The 12225-nt window shown below is 31.5% G+C and overlaps 1 protein-coding gene across 2 annotated transcripts in view; it reads left to right on the plus strand.

Annotated features, from left to right (window-relative positions):
- Nucleotides 1-12225, plus strand: part of wge (BAH domain and coiled-coil containing protein winged eye) — a 213517-nt gene that overhangs the window by 95138 nt on the left and 106154 nt on the right. The gene's annotated exons all lie outside the window — the stretch shown is intronic.

Consider the following 12225-nt stretch of genomic DNA (forward strand, 5'->3'; position numbering starts at 1 on the left):
GTCAATACGTTGAAAATATACTTTTTTAATGAAAAGTGACTCTGAATTATATTAATTGCGAAAACAGGACTTTCCATTTGGTCGTAAGTAAAGTATGGTAGGTCACACGGACTCTAAGGCATTTTACGCACTCATGGAATTACACTTTCTTAACTTTAACTTTTTCCATATCGTGCGTAAAATGCTTCTTACAGCACTAGTTACGTAATATACTATTAAGTATTATTCTAGTTTATGTCTTAATAAAAAATGTTTTGGGGGAAAAAAAATCAACATTAATTCCTCAGTTTTTACCGGACTTGTTAGAATGGTTCTCTTATTTTCCAAGCAAAGTTAACCTTCTGCCATTACGTCTTCTAAATATCATTGTATCTGGCGAAGCAAATTTTTACCTGCTTTCCTTTGTGGCCCTACTAGAACAGTTTTATGAATCACTTTAAGGTGTGAAGTTTAGTGGGATTTAGTTTCTTTTGCAAATCTCCATCTATAGTTTTTAATCTAAATAAGGAAATAGTTTACAATCCTCACAGAAGTGAGTACAGGAAGTCGGGATTTAGTGTGTTTTGACAGGAAAACTCCATTTCCCGGCTAGGTAGAGGATTTTTTTTCCTACGTCGCCGGGAAATTTTCTGTCAAAACACACTAAATCCAGACACCCTGTACAACAGAGACATTTTACCTGACATCACTCCGCACTTTTTATGATATTTTTTCTTGAAGCTACTAGATTTTTGAAAATCAAAATTTCTTGACAATAAGAGTAATCGATGAGAAAAAATTTACAAGCAGAAATATGGCCCCGATACATATATTTTTTTAAAATAAATTTAAAACTGAATTATTATTTTCATAATAGAAAGTACCTAATTAATTGTATAACCAAACTTCAAAAGCCGTATTTATTGTGGCACCTTTTAGATAAATTAGTCAATTCTCTCTTAAAAAATAAAGATGCATGGTTAGGTTAAGTTAGGTTGACTCTTGACTAATTAAGTAACTATATTTTACAAACCAAAATTCAGGTAGTTACAGCAAATATTATTTTAATTTAAATGAGATGATTAAAATTTGTAGTTAACCTCTTCCACTAGAAGCGAAGTAAAGTGTTCTTCAATTAATGCACAAGTCTTGAAATTTATAACTCTCGATTTACCAAGTGATTTTCATTATTATTACGAAGACTTTAACTGAGAATATTTTCTGAAGTTTGAAAAGTTGAGCACAAAACTTTTAAGCGATTATTCTGGATCAATTTACATGATTATTGATGCCATCTCAAATCATTGTTAATCCTTAAAGAACCATTAAGCATTTGTGATCCCAAAATGACCTCAACTTGAACTTTTTGAAGTTATTTAAGACCAAAGGACACACAAATCAGTGTTTCTAGTACCTAATTCGATAACTATTCAAACAAACTCAAATCTACTCAGATAAGTATAATAATAGTTTTAATTTTCAAAACAAAAGAGTGACGTAGTGAATCATTAATTAAAATTCCAAAAATTTAACTGGTAAAGGTTATTATCGTTTGCGATGCTGTCATACCCACGCATAAAAAAACATGAGAGTTTGCTGACCTCGTCCGCTGAATATTCATTGAACGCTCTTTGCGTTTTACGCCATCGTTTGCCGATGACACAATTTGGATCGGTTTAGTGTCGATTTTTAGCATGTTGCAAAATTTTAACAGGGAATTTCCTTCTAAAACGAATATTTTAGGTGTACGTTCTGTTAAATGTTGTTAAGTAACAGCATACCCACGAAAGGATATCCACTTTGAAATGTTTGCATAATTCAAAAAAACCTGAAGAGATAAAATCATCCTTGTAGACTTTTATAAACTTTTGTTACAACCTACTTTGAAATGTAAGATTATACTACAAAATGCCATCGATTTTATTCATTATTTATGAAAAAGGGGCACCAATTTTTCTGTTTTTGCATCCTCTATAGTATTCAATAATGAAGTATCATATTTCTTTAAATTACGCTTTCATTAATTTCAAAATTTACCACTAATGTTTGAAATATAATTACTTAGCTATAAATAATTAATAACACTAACAGCAAAAACTGCAAGGTAAATAATGAGTAATTTGAATTATTAGGCATAATAATTCTATGCTGGTCGATAGACCATTTCCAAAGGAAATAAAGATTATTTATATAGGTTTTTACATAGGTATATGCATATACACATATACAGGGTGATCCAGTTTTAAATGTCAATAATTCACCAATCGATAGCCCATAAAAAAAATAAGTTGACATGCATTATGTCATTTTCCTGAAGAACGCTTCCTAAGGAAGACACAGACCTCCAAAATTCAGTTTAAAATATTGAAATGTATTTTCAAATTATGAAAACTTACTTCAAATGCAAATTTTAAGTTTTTGTCACTTTTTGGTGTCCGTCAATTTTCAATGTTGAAATGTGTAAATTTGTAGTCAAAAATTCTAGATAAAGTAGTTTTCATTGGCTACAAGTCAATTTTCACAATCAACTTATCTGAAAACTATAACGACTGACTACAAAGACAGTTTTTAAGCCTCTCAAGTCAATTTTCACAGTTTTCAAGTCAATTGTCAAGGCTAAAGCCTTTCAATTTGTCTGAAAACTGTGAAAACTGGTTACAAAGACAATTTTTAAACCTCTCAAGTCAATTTTCAAAACTAAAGTCTTTCAATTTGTCTGGAAACTATGAAAACTGGCTACAAAGACATTTTTTAAGCTTCTTAAGTCAATTTTCACCGTTTTCAAGACAATTTTTCAGCTTGTTTTGGGGTCTTTGAACGTAATAACTCAATGATCTCGTAAACAAAGTTTCAAATCATAATTTTATAAGAGATACTTATTTTGTCATATTGAACAAGTAAAGTAAAAAAAAACTTAAATTTTTGAAAAAGATCCAGTGGCGTAGAGAATAAGACAGAAAAACTAAAACCATCTTTCTGTATTTACACCACTGGACAGTTTCGACAAACGTCATTATTGATATACAAAATATAATTATTGTATCAACAATTATTTTCTTGTTGTTAATAGCTTCATTCGGGATCATGATTCTGAACCGCTCAAGAACTGTTCTCTAACTGATTTGGGCCATCTGCATGATGGATGGGATAAGTGTTGCTGTGTACTAATTTACAGCACTATACAGGGTGATTCAGGTATTAATACACAAATTTTCGCGGTTCACCACGTATTATACGTCGAAGAATAATCCCAGTTTGCTCTATAAACTATATCCCGGAAATGCGTCTTTCAGGAAATTTTTATAAAAAAAACTTGCTTACTAATTTTGGCATGAAGAACACGAATCCGGTATCCGTAACTACAGCCATTTTGTCACACCTTAAAATTAGGTGTTCATTTTGTCACACCTTAAAATATGGTTAATTTTTGGTACTTTTCAAGACCATGGCACCCATAAAAAATACATTTTGACAAATCACACTTTACGTCACATATCTACCATTAACCTAAACTAATTAAGGCAGTCAAAGACGATTTTCAAAATTCAAAAATTTTTCAAACAAATTACCGGGACAAAAGTTGAAAAGATTAATTTTTCAATTTTTTAAGATAAATATCAAATATTATTTTCTATAGTTAATAGATCAATTTGGTTTTTGCGGGAAACCCTCGGGGAAACCTTTAACATTTCAATGCTCTAAGCATCTTAAACTCTATAAAATCCTATTCTACAAGGAAAAAACAACAAAAGTGAGTTTTTTGCGTGGTTTTTTCTCAGCTCTGCTTAAAGCTAATTATTAACTGAATATTCATATTATTTGGAATAAAATTTGAAAAAGCAGAATTGAGCAGGGGGTTATTTAAATTTCCAAACTTGTTTTTGGACCTTTTTATAGGACCCTTTACTTTAATCGTACTGTACGAGTATATGAATTAGATTTGAAGAAAGTAGACAAATAAAATAGTTAAAATTTTAGTGGTTTTTACACGTCAATATTTTCAACAACACTATCAATTCTGTCAGACTTTAATGAAATCTCATTAGTCCAAAATGTGTGGTCGAAATGCAATCATTGTTACAGTGTTAGAAACAAAGCCAGTCTCGTAATGAAACGCCGGCGGAATTTATGAAATTACGACAAACTACTGCATTGCCGTTAAAATTGCTCTGTGCGAGCTAAAAAAAAATATTAATATTTATGGTGAAATGGAATCTAATATTAGCATGAAATGTGCAATGTTTGTTTCGCTCATTTGCCGAGGACCTGGGGAACACAAGCTGCAGTGAAAGCTGTTCCAGTCGAAATTAAGTCATTTTTCAAAAGAGAAAAATTGTAAGCTTTATATTCATATTCCACAGTGTGTAAAACTTGCCGTGTTTAGTATTAAAAAAAGTATGATGGTTTCAAATAAAATAGTTTTTATCTATCAACCAACATCTAGCAACTTATTGTCACTTCATTGATTTGGCAATGAACGCCACTATATTTCGTGATTCTTGTCAAATGTCACGTGACCGTTATGTTCCTTAGAATTGATGTAGTCACGTGATAACTATAAAAATTGTCAAAAAAACAGCTCTCTGTTAGTTACTATATGGTATGGTTTATTAAAATCACCAATTTAACCAACTCTGTATCTCTTACTGTTTTGAGATCCCCTTACCTAGGCACACACTAATTTGTGGCACCCTATATGTACAGTTGTTATTAGTTCTAGATGTCTTAAAGGTTAGATACGTAAAATTAGCAGACCCTATACAGGGTGTTTTTAAATGATGCTTTGTCATGAAAAGTCCAAAAACAAGCAGACTCTCAGTTTTATTTTTTTCTAGTTTTTTCTGTATAACTCTTACAGTTTTTTAGATGTTTAGCTCAAATGGAAAACACTAAATTTCTCTTTCTTAATTCAATTTTTACTGTGGCTGCTTCTCTTTTACCCTGTCAAAGCTTTTTGTAGTGCACTACTGAATTTTAAAGACAATTTGCTCTCTATTCAATTTACAAACATTTTTTTCTTTGGCATTTTTTTCTTACTCACAAAACACTTTTATTAAAAATAGTGCACCGTTGCTAAATTATACCTTATACTTATACCTTTACGAATATTTTGCATTATCTTAAGAGTCATTTTATACATTTTGCGATGGTTTTTAATGAAGAACAGGTTGATGAACGGTTTTTCAGTTTTCAGAAGAAAACTAGACGTTTTAGAGTTAATAATGCTAATTTTGCATAAGTAAGTTTTTATTGATAAAGCTGGATTAATAAATTTTGCTATGTTGTCACACTTTCAGTTTTTGAAAACAAACAACAATGTTGGCTATTCTAGAAAATTTTGGAAAAAGCAAGACGATTTTTACATTGTCTCAAACTCATGTATGAAAAATACAGTTTTTCTACGACTGTTTTATATTATGCTCATGATTCAGTAGTTTTGAATAGATATAATAACACCCATTACCTACACCCGCTAGTAAGAAATCATTACTTAAGGGTAGTATTCTTTAGTTTTCTGTGGTAACGTAGAAGTCTATATGGTTATTCTTAAACCTTTTCATTCCACTGTTACGTCACCTCAATTAACTTTGAATTTTGCAATAGCCGTCAAACTGTCTAGTAATGTCTGGTGAATACTTACTATAGAGTGTAAAACATAAAAGTATAGTAATGACATCGATAATATACAAACTTTATCTTCATGCGTAATAGCTATATCATTACGTACTCGTTGAATAATACACTATTTTCAACATTCATAATATAATTTTTCTATGACAGAAATTAAGTTTTAAAGAGGACATTTTTAAAAAAGAGTGTATTTTCCAAACCGTCTTGCCCAACATAACGTAAAAAAATTCCACGACATCGCTAATTTACATAATCCCAAGTTACCGCTCCGGCTTAACATACAATGAGTTCTTAAAATGCACACCGCTTTTTGGGCTGTTATGTTAAACTTATCAGTCAGACGAACACGTTTCAAATACGAGAGTGATGCTTTATTTTTTATCCTTTAAAACTTAACTAACATTCTAATAACCAGCCAGGTTGAACAGGTTCTAGAAGCAAATTCTAAATTTATTGCTGTGCATCAAAACATAGTTAAGTAAACGACTTTCCTAAAATTGGTTTGTAATAACTTTAATGATAGGCTTGGCTGCGGTGTGTAAAAGTTTCTAAGAACCATATCGTCAATGCATTAAAAGTAATTAGAATTTTTTCCAGACCTTTATTGACAGTAAGTTCAGTTAATTATTACTACATTGGATTAAACGAAAAAAAATCATCTGATTTTTCTATTTTAATCTAATATTTGCATGTACGGAAACTTGATTTGGCTGGAAGTTTTCTAACTTTGAGATTTATTGCAAAAGGGTGGATCCATACCAAAGCGTTCTGCATATTTAAAAATAAAAAAATTCTACGAAATCACATATAATAAACTACACCAATATGAATTTATTTGGAAATAGGGACGATTTACCTCCTTTCAGCAAGATGGCGTAAAAACCGTCACAATTTTATGAAATACCAAAATTATTCACAAGTGGATAGGAAATAAAAAACTTTGCAATAATCATGAATTACAAAAAAATTCATTAACAAAATTTAAATTAAATTTACTTATAATTTTGGCAAATATTGAACTGTTCGTTTATAGTTTATACCAAACCAATGACGTTTTTAATTTATTTGTTATTGTTTCACTTTCTCAACAAACACAATTATAACTTAAACATTCACAGAGAAAATTATTGCCTATTTTATTTTTCTATTATTTTTACTTATTTTCTTTAACATATTTCGCACAGACCAAATGTTACCTTATGCAGAAAACACCAAAACGTGTTAAAATCAAGAAAAATAATTATAACAAATTTGCAGTGTTTACGTCTGTGAGTACGTATATTTAAAAAAATCCAAATTTCCTTTAAAAAAAATAAAATGTTATTTATGCTATCTGCTGGAAAAACTTAATTGTGAATTTGTGATCAATGTTTTGTTATTACACAATGGTTGTTTTAGCATGCCTGAAATGACAAAACTTGTACAATTCGACAATAAAATTGAATTATTTTAAATCTGTTCTGTAACATGTTTTTAGACACATTACTGGTTTTTTTTCTTAATAATGGGGCTATTTTAATAGTCATCCTCGTCGTAGCAATACTTCCCACTCGTCACTGTAACAATGCTCATACCACACTAGTAATGTAAATAACTATTATAGATTTAAAAGTAGTTGTAAAATGAGCTTGCCGGACTGTTCTTGAAATTACCAAATGATGGATAGAAAATTCAAACATAAATTTTCTCCTATTCATGTTTTTTAATTGTGACAAGTTGTGGTTGTTCTAAAAATTGGAATGTTTATGGCACTAATATTTGTTTTTTTATTTTTTTTTCAGGTAAGCCAAATAATAGCAAGAGTGGAAACGAATTTCAGATGGCACTTCCTTCGCAAGTATAATTTTATCCATGCGTGACGTTATTTTAACTATCTAAGTTTTTGCCTTTAATATTCCCAAAAACATGGAAAAACTATTTTGAAAATGGTTTTACTTCTGTTAAATCAAAAGGTTAATGAATAAACCACAAGGTGCTTTGAAATATACAAATATTTCTTGTAATACCATAAAAATGTAGCAAAATAATGACTGAACCTAATCGGACAGCAGATGACACATTAGTTTGGTCGAGATATAAAATTTATTTTATTTTAGAATAAAACCACATTAACAACTTTTTGCTAGTAGTTTTGCATTTTTTAGTAAGTTTGTAACTCAATTTCTACTATCAAAACTACTTCATTAGGTGAGTATTTTCCTGATGAACTGAATTTCCTGATCTTTGGTTTGAATACTATTCTGAACTTGAATTATGTTACTAGGAATATACATATTTTAACATATCTAATTAAAAACAATTTTTTAAAAAACGCAGGCATGGAGCCTTTGTAATCTAAGTTCGGAGCCTGCATATTTCGCTTATACAATTTATGACATTCAAGGCTACAAACATGATCCCTTCTCAGTTAAAGGGTGTCTCGGTCCCTATGTCGCCCGCCTTGTCTAGAATAAGATGGGCAACATTAATTGGATCATATTTATTCGGTTCGACGACGATGTCTGGTGCAGGGAGCCAAGATTGGTTTTCTTGCTTTAATTTCCCGACAGTAATTTATGGAGGGCCGAATTATCCGATCGTTGGTAAAGGTGTTGTATATCGGCCAGACTCCTTTTTTTTAATTAGATGCCTTCGTTTAAATAACACGAATGCCCGCGTGTTTACGAATTCGACTCTAAAATAAGCACAAGACATCGGCAAAGACATCTGTCCGATTTACAACACGTGTTGCAGGATCTATCACTTTGATGGTATGAAATTGATCTTTACACTTTAAATGGAGGTGCAATAAGCAGTTTGTGTATCCAAATAAGCGCACTTATTTACCGCCTCGGTGGTCTGCAAATTTATATACAAGTCCCATAGCCGATCCGGCAAAGAAAAGTGGAAAAAAACGCTGTCATTATAGCCTAGTTTGTTTTATATTCAACGGTCGTCTTTGGGAGAACTCTTTGATAACCCGAGTCCATTCCGCTTGGTATGTCAAATATTTTAAACTGGAGACCTGTTCTCGTATTAACAATGCTTTGTACCTTACTTTTAGTGGCAGTTTGTCTGGTACATGACGCATTGATTCGAACAATGAAGGCATGAGATAACTAATAAATCGAGTTATGGATATGACAACTCTGTATTGTGAATTTTAATCGTTGCTATTAGTAATAATTGTTATTTACGTATCAAGGGCTGAAAGAAGAAGAGTTTCAAGTTTCAGTTCTTTATTTGGCCAAAGATGTCCTTCTTTTTACCCAGGGAACTTACAACGTTACGCACAAACGATATTTGGATGGAAAAGTTTTATTTTTACTTTATCGCCCGTTGTCAAGGACGACAAGCTTTTTGATATCTTAACTTTGACCAGTGAGACGGGCCGTAAAAATGAGTGAAAGCCCTAGGGCGTAAAATCATTTTTTCCGCCATGGAAACCTAGACATGCACAAATATTACAGAGTCATTTGTGCGTAAAAGAACTTGAAAATGATTTTAAAAATATGGTGTGTTTGTGTTTACATAATACAGATCACAAATAAACATAAATACAGGGTGTCTAAACCAGAGCCACTCTCGGCTTTTTGGACAAAACGGTTACTCACCGAACTTCGGGCAAAATCATTTGGTAGTAAAAGCGAGCCCAAGGAATCTTCTTCTTCTATATTACTTCTACTTTGCCGAGATCTTACAAACTGTTAATTCTGAACATTTCCTAGGATGTTGATTGCCAGCTGTCCTTCCTTAGGTTGTCTTCCCGCTGGTCTAGTACCTACTAGTTTTTTTCCAACACGATACGTGGTAGACGGTTTTCGTCCATCCTCTTTACGTGATTGTTTCACTGGTCCTTTCTCTGTCTTCCCCATCATTCCACGTCCAGCACTCTACATTGTTCCCGGATATCCGTGTTTCTCGCCCTGACTCTTCTGGTTTTTCCCACGATCGTTCTTAAAGTCTTTATCACTTTGTTTTATTTGTTTCATGACAACTTGACAGACCTATGCCAAGGTATCCAAATTGTGAAACTTGTTCTATAATTTTGTCTTCAATAGCAAATTTACATCAAACAGGTGATTGTTTACACTTTGTTTTGTTAGTAGAGTTTATCATGTTGGCTGATTTGGTAAAATCTGAAAAGCTGACTCTGGTGGTCGTCTTCGTTTTCCGCGATAATTGCGATGTCGTCGGCATAACATATTATGCTAATTCTTTTGTTGTCACACGTTGTATGTCACTTCTTCTATAATTTTATTCATGAAAATATTGAACAGAGACGGCCTGAGACTAACCTCCTGTCTGATTACTCCTAGTATTTGATATTTGGTTTTGTAATTTTACTTTTGTTGTCTTGCGACAATTTAGATTGTGAATTACTTTTGGAATGTTTGCTGAAAGGAATCTTAAGGTAGTATTTTCAGTTACATCTTGCAGATATTTTACGAAAAAAACAAAAAAAAGGCATATCTCCATAATTACACATACAATTCTAACCTGAAAGAAACTGAAAACGCAAGTTATGTTAACGACTCACAAGTTTGCTGAGCTTTACGCCATTGAAAAGAGCGGATTTTTCTCCATCAGGTAGACTATAAATACATACCTAAAGCTGTTTATTTTCTTAGACAAATGACGCTTTTTACAGTTAACTCAAAATAATCAAATGCAACCCATTGCACTTTGCTGCCCATTGCTTTTGACGAGAAAATTGATTATTTTTCTCGTCAAAAGCAAACGCGGACGAACCAAACATCAAATTGACGCTTAAGTGTCATAAATAATGTTTTTTGACATTAAGTGTCAAATAACACCAAGGGGTGTTAACCGTCACATTTTGCTCTAAGTTGCCAGTAGACCGATTTTAATCACTTAGAACGACGTTTTTCGTAAATAAATAGCTTGAAAGGGATGAAAGTTAGAAACTTGCTATTTTTGCTATACAGTATGTCCCATGAGTACAGCTTGATAACTCAGTTAATAATAATGCAATTTTCTTTAAATTATGGTGGTGATTGTATGTCAGAAAAATTAAGTATTGGCATAGTAAACATTTTTATTTACCATTGGCGTGCGATGTTGGAAGGGGGGTAAAAAAGGTTGATTTGTAGGAAAAAAGATATTAGGGCTAATTTTAGTTTGCTTTTTACTTACTTTTTTTTACCAGATTTATAATCAGCATCACCAAAAACCCATTAGTCAATATTTTTAAAATCTCAACAGCTGATATGTTAGCATAAACAAAATTCTGTCAACTTTACAAATTTGTGACAGCTAAATTATAAATTAGGTTATAAGGCTTAAAATATGGATAAAGAGGTTTTTGAAGATGTTGATTCTAAATCTGGTAGAAAAAGTTAACTAAAATTGGCCGTAATATCTTTTTTCCGAAAAATCAATTTCTTTTATCCCCCATGGCCGCACCCCAATGGTAAAGAAAAATGTTTAATATACTATACTTAATTTTTAATTATTAGTACACAAAACTCTTATAAAACTGTTGGAGATTTGATCTTAAACACTAATTTCTCTTTCGAAATTTAGGTTCTACCATTTCAAGCAATTCTTTATAGGCTTGACGTCATTCTCAATTTATTTTTCACTATTACTCAACTTCTTTTGCTGCTGATAAACTTGTTGCTGTTTTCTACTGTTGAAAATATTATTTTATCTTATTTTCTGCTTCTTTGCTCTTAATTTACCTTCACCATCCACTGCATCAAAATAAAGTGGAAGTACAAAATTGTCTACTAACAAAACAACTTTGTGTTTTTGTTACTAGAATGAAATTAAAACCGACACGATATTGGACAACAGTTGAGCAAAATTCTGCTTTATCTGATGACGTACAAAATTTGAAAAACAATTTTAATTTATAAATTGTAACTAATTAAAATAGTGTGGATTGATTTACTTTCCACAAGTCATCCAGACCATTCCCACACACTTTTTGAAAAATACAGAATGATTCATGATAGCTGCGTTATGTTTTAAAGGTTTATAGAACACTAAACACTAACCGTAGTTTGCTCTATAAACTTTGGTTTGATAAAGTTTCATTATTTACATACAGAGTGTTAAGGTTCGAATAGGGAAAAAGGACAGTAAAAAAAGTTTCTAGCTTTTCCGGCCTCTTTTAATAAACTAGGTGAAATAAAATGATATTGATTGCCAAATACATAAAATAAAACAAGTTCTACTATAGACATTTTGGTAGTTCCGGTACCAAATCTCCAGACTACTGTAAACGATAATAAACTCGAAAACTATTAGGTTTAGGTATAGGAAATTGTTATACAGAAATACGGAAAATTAAATAGAGGAATGAAAAACACAAAATTTAAAATATCAAACTGGATCCATAATTCAGGAATTATAACCTACGTAAGCAATTTTTCAAAAATTTGCCATGTCTCGGTAATGTATCCTTTGTCTGCTTACAGAAATAACCACTATTCTGACAAATACACTGTCGTAGGTATAAATTGAGTGATGGATAAAATATAATTAAAGGACGTAAACACTCACAAACATTTTGATTGTTGTTGAAAATATTCTTCATTATGACACCAATATAACTCGTAAATCAACTCTATCTTCTTTTATATTTATCGAGGTCTCCAACAAAGTATT

Source organism: Ips typographus, linkage group LG1 (assembly GCF_016097725.1).
Source record: "Ips typographus isolate SLU linkage group LG1, UJ_Ityp_2.0, whole genome shotgun sequence".
Classification (NCBI taxonomy): Eukaryota; Metazoa; Arthropoda; class Insecta; order Coleoptera; family Curculionidae; genus Ips; species Ips typographus.